Source organism: Triturus cristatus, chromosome 12, assembly GCF_964204655.1.
Source record: "Triturus cristatus chromosome 12, aTriCri1.1, whole genome shotgun sequence".
NCBI classification, from domain to species: Eukaryota; Metazoa; Chordata; class Amphibia; order Caudata; family Salamandridae; genus Triturus; species Triturus cristatus.
This window is the reverse complement of record NC_140595.1, coordinates 167949058-167961735: the sequence shown is the minus strand read 5'-3', so window position 1 is coordinate 167961735 and position 12678 is coordinate 167949058. Positions and strand designations below refer to the sequence as shown.

The 12678-nt window shown below is 49.5% G+C and overlaps 1 protein-coding gene across 1 annotated transcript in view; it reads left to right on the top strand.

The window, feature by feature from the left end:
* The window catches only part of VPS45 (vacuolar protein sorting 45 homolog), a 205384-nt gene that overhangs the window by 105445 nt on the left and 87261 nt on the right, over nt 1-12678 (top strand). The gene's annotated exons all lie outside the window — the stretch shown is intronic.

The window sequence follows — 12678 nt, the reverse complement described above, 5'->3', positions numbered from 1 at the left end:
TGTGGGGAGCCTGCAGCATTATTTAATCACAAGTAGTGCAGGCTTCTGTGGCATGTCTGACGTGCAGAAGAGTGTGAGAGCATTCCTTACTAGAATTTCGTGATTGACACTTATTTAAGTCCTGTGCAGTTTTTCCCCATACATTTGAAGTAGGGGATACAAATGTAAAACTAGGAAAACATTGAAACCTATTTCGTTAGCATTTGTTGTAGCACAGCTGTTAGTGCTACTGCACAGTGATACATGCTCCAGGGGAAATGATCTTCCGTTCTAGTGAAAAACTTGATGAGCCCATCAATAATCCAGAAGGAACAGTATTTTTTATTTTATTCAGGTTCTGTAGTGAATCCAGAAAACCACAATAAAGAGTTTGCCATTAAATTCAGTCCTGTGTAAATAATTTAGTCATTAACTGGCGTTTGACTTTTCAAATATAGAGATTAAAGCTGTCGTAGCACAGGTCTTGTAAGGAACCAATATATATGAGACTTGAAATAATTTTTCTCTTTTCTAATCCACTTCTCGTCCCTTTTTAAATTTTTCTGGAGGCTAATGTTTCGGGTATATTTTCTTTATGTAAAAAGGAGCTATTTCTCATCCCCTATTTCCGGTGTCTAAAGAGAAACATTATTTACAAACAACTAGAGACCTATAGTTGGTTATTAAACAGGAGTACACATGGATACACCCATGCAGGGCCTATGTCCTGTTTAGGTAGGGAAGTGAAAGGCTATGAGGTGTGTTGTTTTTATCTGCTACTAAACCATATATTTTTATGGCATCCTCTTAAAGAAGCAGGTAGACTTGACGTCTCCATTTCAAATGTTCACTCTTGTAGCATCAGTGCTTTTAGATGGCTGAGATCGAATCAGCACTCTCCCAGAATATCACAGGGTTTGATTTATTTTTTTTTGGAAATCTTTTTTTATTAACATTTGCTCAATTGACCATACATATCAATAGTTACAGTACTTTGTACACGGTTGACACCCCAAAGTTACCACATTTGACTCCCAGGGGGGAACAAAAGGACATCGGTCATATTCATGACAGAAGACCCAACCCATGGCAGTTTGTACATATAATCAGCAAATTAAATCATTTCAGTAGACCAGGGCCCCACATCCTCCTAGCCACGCCTCTCTGGTTGTTAGTCTTCCACTCCCAACCCCACCCTATATTTGCGCCATGGTGACCATATTTTCTCCCACTTTTTGACACATCCCCTACTTTTATACACCGTTGCTTCAGCCCGTTGGCACCAGTCGAGGTCGCATTTCCATTCACCCAAGGAAGGCGGCGAGGGCACCCCCACCTCCTCGCAATGTTCCATTTTGCGATCTTGGCTGTTAGAGCAAGCCAAATTCCCGTATAGCTGGGCCAGTCCGATTCGCCTTTGACCATCAGGAGGAGCCATTTGGCATTCATAGGGACCTCCACCCCTGACACTCTTGACATTACATCCGTTACACCCTGCCAGTATTTGACTATCACTGGACACTCCCATAGAATGTGAAAAAGGTGCCCTCTTGCTGACACCCCCCTAACGCAGAGTGCTGTGTGTGTTTTACCCCAGGTGTGTAGGAGTGTGCTCGGGTAGTATGTACCGTGTAGAATCTTGAGTTGCACTAACCTAAATCGTGTCCAAATTGCAATTTCTCTTGGACTCTGTACTGTCTCTTGCCAATTTGTGTCATCCATGTGTCCTAGATCATCTGTCCATGTCGTTCTCAGGGCCACCAAGGGGTAGGGTATGTTATTCACTAGCTTACGGTACATTGTGGAAGTAGGTTTTTCCAGGAAAGGGTCAAGGAGTAGCCTGCCTTCCAGAGGTGAGTAATCTGGAATGAGGGTACCATGTTGGATGTGCCGCTGCAGGGCATGCATTAGCCTATGGTAGTGATATTTTTGTGTGTTGTGTAGTGTATTCCTGTTGCAGGTCTTCGAAGGTAATTGGTGCTTCTCCACTCCACACATCGCCTAGATATTCAATCCCTATTAGTTTCCACTTTCCGAAGCCCGCTAATGTAGCTATCTCTCTCAAGAGATCACCCTCCCATAATGGGGTCCGGCAAGTTAACTTCCCGGACCAGCCCAGCAGTTTGTTGGCTTCCCTCCAGCGCTCCACATCTACCCCTGTATGCGATGTACGCTCCAGACGCCTCTTTCTAGAGTATAAGAGCGAAGCACAATGTCCCCCGGGCATACCCGCACTATCCACCCTGTATGCCGGCTCACTCGGGTCTGTATATATCCAGTCATTTATAACCAGAAGCTGGTAGGCCCAATAATAAAGCTTGATGTCCGGGACCGTCAATCCCCCATCATATACCGCTTGTTGCAATTTAGGAAGCGCGATCCTAGGCATGCCCCCTTGCCACAGCAACAGTCTAACTAGCAACAGTCTAACTTCCTGGGATATTTTTTTTAAATTGTTGGGGGGGACTCCATAAGGGGTGTTCTGGAGAATGTAGAGAAGACGAGGGAAGACAATCATTTTGAACAGGGCCGCCCTGCCCAGTAATGATAACGGAAGGGTACGCCAGTGGCGTATATCGGCGCTCCATCTGGGGCTCAAGAATTTCTGCATAAACGCCTCGTGGTCTCTCACAATGTATATTCCAAGGTATTTCAAACCCCTCCTTTACTGCTGGGGCTGCACATTTATCCGGTATCCTGGGCAGGGGGCCCGACAGTGGAAATATTACCGACTTAGCCCAATTTATGCTGTAGCCAGAATAGCTACCAAAGAGATCGAAAATGTGGAGCACCCTCGCCATTGAGTAATATGGTCCTTCTAAAGACAGGAGAATATCATCCGCGTATTGCGAAATGCGCTCCTCCCACCCTCCTGGAGCACCTATCCCTCAAATCATCAGATCTCTCCGAACCCAGTGTGCTAGTGGTTCCAGTGCAAGGGCAAAGAGTAGTGAGGACAGGGGGCAGCCCTGCCAGTTGCCCCTCCCCAGCAGAAAGGATCTATAAGGTACACCATTAACTCGCATTTGGGCGCTGGGTCTCTTGTACAATAGTCTTACCTATTCAAAGAAAGTGGGACCAAAACTCAGTTTGCGAAGTACCATGAATAAGTAGGGCCATTCTATACTGTCGAACGCCATTGATGCATCTAGCGAAATCACTGCCGTCTGCTGAGTCTCTGGACCCTCCGTCAGGTAAAGCACTCCGTAGAGTCTCCGTAGATTATGACAGGTGCTTCTGTTGGGCATGAATCTCGATTGGTCTAGATGTATTTCTTCTGAAAGGACGGGTTTCAATCTGTTTGCCAACGCCTTGGCAAGCATCTTTGCCTCGACATTAATCAGGGAGATTGGGCTGTAGGACGTTCACTGGTCCAGCGGTTTCCCAGCCTTATACACTACCGCTATTGTGGCCGCACGTTGGTCTGGCGGGAGCTGCCCCCTCTCCCGGGCTTCTAGCATATCTAGTAGCAGCGGAAGTGTTATTGAGGCCTGACTTTTGTAGATCTCTACCAGGAATCCATTGGGACCAGCCGCCTTCCCAGAGTTGAGGTCTCCCAGGGCTACGCCCAATTCTTCTACCGTGAAATCTGCGTCTAGTGTAGCCCGAGCCTCGTCGGATAGCGTGGGAAGGGAGGAGTCTCTTAAGAATTCCTCACAGTCGCCCTCGGTTGTAGTGCTAACCGGCGTGTACACACCCTTGAAGTGCGCTGCAAAGACCTCTGCTATGTCTGTGCTGGTTGTCCGTAGTACCCCTTCCTTGTCTATCACACCCGTCACCCAGGAGCGCTCTCTGTCTCGTTTCTCTAGCCACGCTAGGAGCCTTGATGCTTTATCACCTACATCGTATAGCCTGTGTTGAGTCGCGAGAGCATACTCTCTCACGTCGCTGTCTGCCAGTGTGTGCAAGTCATGCTGTTTCAGTGCAAGCTTATGTCTCAACTTCCTAGAGGTGCCTTCTACTGCCTCCCGTTCCATCTCGATTATCTCAAGCTTCATGGATCTAACTTGCAGCCCTTCATCCCCCCCCCCCCCCCCACCCCCCAATCAGAGCCTGTGCCTGTCCCCTTAGCACTGATTTATAGGCCTCCCATAGTGTTACGTGTGCGGCTACCGATCCTTTATTTTCTTGAAAATACAGCCCCGAGCACCATTCAGCCAGCCTTGTCTGCCCTCACGTTAGTGATGGTGAAAGGGAGCACAGTGCGAATCAGGATTCCCACACCTCGAGCCCCCAAGGAGAAGCAAGAGTGAGCCGCTAGCCTATACCCAAAACGATGAAGTGCTTTACATTTGCTGCCTTTTAGCGGTGTCTCTTGAATCAACACCACATCCGGGGATTGTCTCTTAATGTACTGAAGAACCAGGGTGCACTTGATTTTATTACCTAGTCCGTTAACATTCCAGGTCCACACCTGCATGCTAGATTGTTCCCCCATGACAAAAGGTTTTGGACCTTACAACCAGTAGTCCTCTCCTCCCATAAAACCCATCTTTTGCCAACCTGTTGTACGTGTTCAACTATTTTGTCGTGAGCACAGATGCAAACCTGTTAAATAACATTAAACAACATACCCAACACCCCCCTCCCTGCAATCCTGCTTGGTGAGTAAGAACCTCCCACCACCCAAACACACAGAGTGCCTGTCGCCCGAACTGTGTTACAGTAAAGAAGGGGCAGCATGCCAGCCGCCAGCGCGAAGTACCATATTACTTCCATAGGATACTTCTAAACCCAGTTAGCAATTCTTGATAGCAACCTAGTTAATTTTCCCTCATGTCCCTTGGTCTCAGGATATTCCAGAGTAGTGTGAGGCCATAAGTCTCTGTAGCTTTCCGCTTCAGCAGTGGGTCTCACTCCCCCTGCGTCCTCATAAGACCCGCTCCCAACCCCCAAGCCCAAAGAAAGTTAACATTCAACAATAATGCTTCTGGGTGAGAGGCATCTCCTATATCACTTATTGTTCATTGATGCTTCTCAGGGCTTTCTGTTCCACTCTCCACCTCGTGCCCATCAGCTATGTTGCCAGCCTCCGGAGGCCCCCGGGACTTCCCTCCTTTTCGTTCCACCTTGCGCCAGCCTTCAAGCCAGTCACTTGCTTCCGCTGGTGAGTCAAAGAAATACGATTTTCCTTCATCAATGATTTTAAGTTTTGCTGGAAAGAGCATCATGTACTTAACATTAGCTTCACGCAAGGCCCGTTTGACCGCGTCAAACGTGCGTCGCTGGCACTGGACGTGTAGAGTGAAATCCTGGAAAAAAAACGATGTCCACATTTTCGTGGTGCAAGTCCCCGTGCTGGGGCACTGCTTGTAGTATGGCGTCCCGATCTCTAAAATTTAGTATCCGGGCTATGATCGTGCCCGGAGGCGCTCCCAGGCGCAGTCATTCCCTCATCGCATGGTGGGCACGTTTAATGGAAAAGAATGAGGACATGCGCTTGGGTTTTAACTTGTTCAGGATTAAGTCCTCCAGGAAGAGATCCATCGACGGCCCTTGCATTCCCTCCGGAACGCCAACTATCCGGATATTGTTGCGCCGGGCTCTCCCCTCCTGGCCCTCCAGTCGTGCGAAGATCTCTGATTGATTCTTAGTGAGACGCAAAACCTGCTCCTCCAAGTGTTTGTTTTCGGATTGCAGTCCCCCAATGCGCGCCGCCAACACCTTCTCAGCCATTTTCTGAAAATCCGCTCTGAGCAGGGTCACTTCCTCGGTAACGGAGTCTAGCTTGGGTTCAAGCGTCCCTCTTAGGTCCGTGATAACCCTCATGATGTCCTTCAAGGAGGGGTCTGGGTGTTGATCCTCCTTCTCTACTAGCGGATCTCCACCTGTAGATCCATCCTCCCGGTTCCTGGCGACCGCATACTTATCAACCTTGTTGCGGCCCATGACCACCGTCCTTGTGGTGCCGACGATAGACCTATATAGGGGAGCTCCCGCAGACGCCTGTGTCTGAGCCAGTAAATGTAGACTGATCACCCCCACTGCTTGTCCTTGTTGGCACTTTTGCGAGGGACTTTCGCCTTGAGGACTGCTTATTTAGACTTTGCCGGTTACATCCCACTGAGTGGGAGGGGGAGGGGGGGGGGGGTTGCACACATGAGTGAAAGTCAGTATTGGTGTGCAGTTATCTAAGCCCCGCTGGGGATCTCAGCTGCCCCTGCAGTCCCAATGGTATATCCTCACATTCCCCGACTGCACAGTGGCCTCCCAGGCAGCCTCAATCCAGGGGAGGGGGTGGGGGGGAATACAAAAAGCGCAGCACGAACCTTCTGGGGGCAACAAGGCACTTTAGAGCGGGTCCGGTGCTACCGCGTTCACCCGCAGCTTGTGTCTCCCACTCTGCCGATCAGCAGGAGGGTGTTGCGTGTGACTTGCAGGACAGCGCACACCTCTCCTCATGACGCCTCAGGCTTTAATTAGTATGTCGCCGTGGATCACAGCTCTCTCACCTACACTGGCAGTTCCTCGCCGCACTCTGATCCGGAGCCTCGATCTTGCACCCACATTGCTAGTTGGACGTCGGGAAGCCCTCCGCTCCTAAGACGCTCTGAGCCTCGGGAGCTGCGCCATCTTGCTTCCAATCTTCGGTCCGCCTCACAGCCTCATAGCCGGTCTCCAAGCTGCCTGCGGGGGCTGATGTTCGGCACAGCTAGTCAATCGCTGCTCCGACGGCTAATACTTAGTAGGTTGCTTCCTTTTCAATGGTTTTTGACGGATTTATATGGGTGTTTTCGCTGTTAGCTAGCGCAGCTCTCCTAAATGGCGGCCATCTGCCGCGGCTGCTGGCCACGCCCGCAGGGTTTGATTTCTTGACGTCCCTAGGATGGAGTGCAGTATAGAAGATGGGCATCAGTAAGGTGCTGAGAAGTATGGCGTGTCTGTGACTCTACACAACATTAAAGTGTGTTGAGTGAGTGTCCCCAAGGTGCAGCGTATTAGGATAGTATCCCTAGAAATCAGACAGGTGTAGTAATTAGAATTCCTAGGGTACAGCATTGCTGTTATTTGGGTGTCCTCTGAGTGCAGTACCACAGGGGCATATGTATTAATCTAATGGTGTGCACTGCATTGAGATGAGTTAGAATCCATTGCATGCACGCAGTGCATTGGAGGGTTCTCGAGGATATATAACGGTGTGATGGGTTTCTGTAACAGGCCTCAAAAAATCATACAAATGTTACTAGACCTGCAGGTTTAGTAACCTGAATAATTTACTTGACCTAACTGTAATGTACTTGACCCATAAACCGGTTTCATTATGTCATCCTAGGCAAATATTTTATTTTGCAGAGCCACCTTTTCCTTCATTATAACATATGAGAGTGCCTTCCAGTATGAGTTCAGCATTCCTGCTGTACAAAAAAACAATGTGGTTTGATTTAATAGACTAAACATTTGCTCCTTGCATACAAGAATCTAGCCCACAATAGGGTACACATGACCCCGACTTGTCTCTCAGCTAAATAATAGCATTGCCATCAGAGCAGGGACAGGATGTTTCTCAGTTCATCTTTAATAACTTACTTTTAATACATATATTACCAAAGCTTGAGGTGGTAGTGCGTTGCCATTTACAGACAACACATTTTCCATTGAAATGGCCAAAAATGTTCCGACTAACATGCAGCTTTACTTCTAAAACTGTATAGTGTATAAAACAATAATTGTGTAAATTGGGTTTCAGCATACATATTTTATCATTTGCACATCAGCAAGTAAAGAGTTTTGATTTCTTTTCATCCTTTTACAATATATATATTTTCATCACAAAGAATTACAAAACAAGGGCTTTCATAAATACTGACATTTATTTTGAAAAATGTTTCTACAGTTCACTTTTAAGCTATTTAAATGTGTGTTAGAATCAAACATGCCATCCTACATACAGGCTTTCATTTCACACTTTTAGTACAGCACGTTTGTCAGACAGTTCACTTTACAAAATCCTCGAAGTTTGCGGTCAGAAAACGAAAAATAATTGTAGATGTAAACAGACTTTTGACCTCTCTCTGAACACAAATAAATGTTACAAGATCAAAAAAAGATTTAAAGGCATCTTTAATGCTCCTTCACTTTGTAAGTGAACAGAAGAAACGCGTTACTTACCTGTAACAGCAGTTATCCAGTATTGGTGTGTTCGAGGCATGTGGGCTGCTGAATTCATATCTGTGCATAGATCGCCGCCTAGTGTTGGGTCCGGATGTTTGCACGTTGTTGTCCTGGAAGAGTCTTCGAAGTATCCTGGGATAGGTGACTCCTCCCCTGGACTACAGTGCGCATGGGCATCCTCTCCATCCTCAGATTGTTTTTTTCCGCCATTGGGTTCGGATGTGCTTATCTTGACTCAAGTTAGGAAAAACTTTTTACAGGCCAAAAGGCCTTTAGTTCGCGTCTGTACTGTTCCCGATCGGTATCGATAGTTATTTGTTAGTTATACTAACTTCCAGAAACCAACTTTTTCGCATCATACCCGACCATGGACCCGACATCGACGATGGAATCGAGGACGCCCTTCAAGCGGTGCCCTGTATGCAATGCGAAATATCCCCATGTCGACGTCCACCCGGTGTGCAACAAATGCCTTTCACCGGATCACGACGAGTCCACATGTATGGCCTGTGCCCGATTCCGATCCAAGAAGACTCTCCGGAATCGTCGAGCAGCGAGGCTCGAAGCGCAGCAAGCGGCACCGGCCCCGACTGACATCTTCAACGCCGAGGACGAAGATGTGCAAGACGTGGAGAACCTACCCTCCAGCCCCGCTTCCGAACACGACTCCGGATCGGAAGACGTCGAAGAACAACTCTTTCACAGAGACGAAGCCGACACCGAGGTAGGAGACTACAATGAGGCCTTAGGGGCCGAAGAGAGTAGCTCCGGTGACTAGCAAGGCCTACCCGAACAGACTGTGGATATCCCAGTGCGTCAGTCTGTGGCTCCGGTCGAGGGATCGCCTTCGGGCCTTACCCAAGACCTATCCCGCATCCATTCGGCCCCGCCCTCTGGCCCGGCCTCGGACATTCAGCGGCAGCCTTTACTACCCAAAACGGCTGGTTTCCCTTCATCGAAACCGAAAGCCGTATCGGTTCAGCAGAAACCGAAACTGAAAGTCACACTGGTCGGATCGAAGCCCACCACACCTTCGACGCCAGCCAAACCCGTCTGCACCGACCGCACCAAACGGGACTTCGGTGCCGAGCTTGCAGCAGCCGACGTCGGCGCCGATGCACGGAAAAAGTCCATCGGTACCGCCAAGCCGCCTCGGCTCCCGGCACCGAAACAATCGGCTCCGACCACAAAGGTCAAAATGGCTGCTGGATCTCACACCACTTCGAAAACAGCACCAAAGGCACAATCATCGACGCCGTCGACAGCTACTACCTCTCCTCGACTCGATGACCCCGTGGCACCGAAGAAGTCCACGCCTGCCTCAACGGAACCGATCGGCGCCAAAGAACCGTCGGCGTTCCAGGTGCGGCAAGTTTCAGCATCCTTGCAACGCATCAAAGATAAGGCGGCCCTCCAGGACACATCAAGCTCCGAGCCGAAAAAGGCTCAAAAAGCTTCTCCGGCACCGGCCAACATCACTTTTGGCCTGCCACCATCCACGGCGCCAAAACTGTTCGAAATCAGAACACGTGTCACCCACACCAGGATCACACCTGCAGAACACTCTCCTACGGAGACGTCGCCATCACACATCATCGATGCCGCAACAGGCAGAATGATGCTTCACAAGAGGAAGATAACTTCCGCGCCAGCTTTGGACTCCTACCGGATCCCACTAAAGAAAAAGCTGCCAGTGGATTCGGAACCACTTCTTTACGAGCCTCTCCACACCTCTTACCAAGATCCACAGTCCTTCTCTCCGACACACTCCGAAACAGACGTTTTGGAGGACTACATAGGTGACCACGTCCCCTACCCCGGAGAAATGGACCCTGAAGGCCAACAGGACCCTGACCAAGCTTGGGATGACCCTGTGGACTCAAACGCACCTATGGATACGCAGGACACGCAGCTATATGGTGCAAAAACGTCTCCCACAGAGGACACTGCCGCATTCAATGCCCTCATTGAACGTGCTGCGGCCAATCATGGTGTTCAACTCCACTCTGACACCATCGAGGACGATTTTCTCATGGACACTTTCGCATCCTCAGAAAGACATGTTAAAACTCTACCCATGTTGAAAGGTGTCCTCAAACCAGCAAAGGACATTTTCAAAGAACCCACCAGGGCCAGAGTAATAAACCCCAGAATCGACAAAAAATATAGGTCAGCGCCTGGGGATCCTACCTATATTAGAGGACAGTTGCCTCTGGATTCCATAGTAGTCGCGAATGCTCGTAAACGGGCGCACTCGCAGACGACTGGGGATGCCCCTCCCCCGGACAAAGAGTCCAAGGTGTTAGAGACCTCCGGCAAACGGGTTGCAGCCCAAGCAGCTAACATATGGCGTATTGCCAATACTCAGGCGCTCCTGGCTCGCTACGACCGAGCGCATTATGACACACTAGAAACATTACTACAACATCTCCCTGACCAATACAAAGAGGGAGCAGAGATCCTCATCAGAGAGGGACAACTCCTCACAAACGCATCCATCAAGTGTGCACTGGATGCCGCTGATACAGCTGCCAGAGCCATAAACACTAGCGTCATGTTACGACGACACGCCTGGTTACGAATCTCCGGATTCAAACCTGAGGTGCAAAATAACATCCTCAACCAGCCGGTCAACCCAGACTACTTATTCGGGCCAGAGGTTGACACCACACTAGAAAAAATAAAAAAGGACACAGACACTGCAAAGGCCATGGGGGCTCTCCAAACGCAGACCTTTCGGAGTGGCTCCTTTCGTCGCCCCGGCAATAGAGGAGCAGGTAGAGGACAGGGGTCACAGCAAACCTACAACAAGGGCAACACCCAAAGTACCTACGATAAAAACACCAGGGGTGGATATCGTGGTTCAAGCACAAAGGGCAGAGGACGCGGATACGGCAATACCAGATCCTCTCCCAAGAACAAACAGTGACGCCCTCTCTCTTCCTCTCCCTTCCTCCCGACCACACAACACCTGTCGGGGGAAGGTTGCAAAAGTTCCTGGCCACATGGAACTCCATCACCACGGACAGGTGGGTCAAAGATATTATCAAACACGGTTACTGCCTAGAATTAACCTCTACTCCACCCACAATACCCCCAAAACACCGTCCTATGTCCTCAGAGCACTTAGCGCTATTACAGCAGGAAGTGCTAAGCATGATGCAAAAAGGCGCAATAGAGGTCGTACCCGTCCACGAGCAAGGTACAGGGGTGTACTCCCTGTACTTTCTAATACCAAAAAAGGACGGGTCACTCAGACCTATACTAGACCTGAGACCCCTCAACCGCTATATTCTTTCGGAGCATTTCCACATGCTCACCCTGCAACAAGTCCTCCCACTGCTCAAACAGGGAGACTTCCTGGCCACACTAGACCTCAAAGATGCGTATTTCCACATACCCATTCACCCATCACACAGGAAATATCTCAGGTTCACTATTCAAGGGCAGCACTACCAATTCAAGGTTCTTCCCTTCGGCGTGACAACGGCGCCCAGGGTTTTCACAAAGTGCCTAGCTACGGTGGCTGCACATCTACGGAGGCAACACATTCATGTCTACCCCTACCTGGACGACTGGCTTGTTCAGGCAAAGTCAGCCCAGCAATGTGCCAACCACATGTCCCGCACCATTCACCTTCTTCACAGTCTGGGGTTCTCACTAAATTACCCAAAATCACACCTCCAACCCGCACACGTACAACAGTACCTAGGTGCGACCATAGACACTCTGGCGACCACAGCTCAGCCAAATTTAGTGAGAATCAACAGCATGCAAATGCTGATTTCAAAGTTCAAACCCCAACACTCCCTTCCCGCGCGAGTGTTTATGCAGTTGATAGGCATGATGGCCTCCTGCATTTTCATAGTCCCACACGCGAGACTACATATGCGCCCGCTTCAGGAGTGCTTAGCACGTCAATGGAATCAGGCTCAAGGGCAACTAAAAGACCTAGTGTTGGTGAGCGGTCGGGCATACAACTCTCTGCATTGGTGGAATCCACACAACCTTTGCAAGGGCCGACCGTTCCAAGAGCCAGTTCCACAAATAATACTGACAGCGGACGCGTCTCTCCAGGGATGGGGAGCTCATGTACTCAACTACACAGTGCAGGGACTATGGACGAACCAACAAAAGAAGATGCACATCAACCTTCTAGAACTGATGGTAATCTTCCTGGCTATGAAAGCGTTCAAAGTACACTTGGGCAACAAAGTCGTGTTGATCCGGACGGACAACATGACCGCCATGTACTACATACAGAAACAGGGAGGAACACACTCTCCACAGTTGTCTCATCTGGCTCAGAGCATGTGGAAGTGGGCCATTCAGAGGAACATGTTCCTCATGGCGGAACACCTCCCCGGCAAGGACAACCAGATGGCGGATCTGCTCAGCAGACACAGCCACCAGATGCACGAGTGGGAGCTGCACCCATCAGTACTCCAACCGTACTTCCAGCGGTGGGGTCATCCAGAGATAGACCTCTTCGCCACAAGCGAAAACGCAAAATGCCAAAGCTTTGCCGCCAGGTTCCCACATCCGCAGTCGCAGGGCAATGCGATATGGATGAACTGGTCCGGCAGA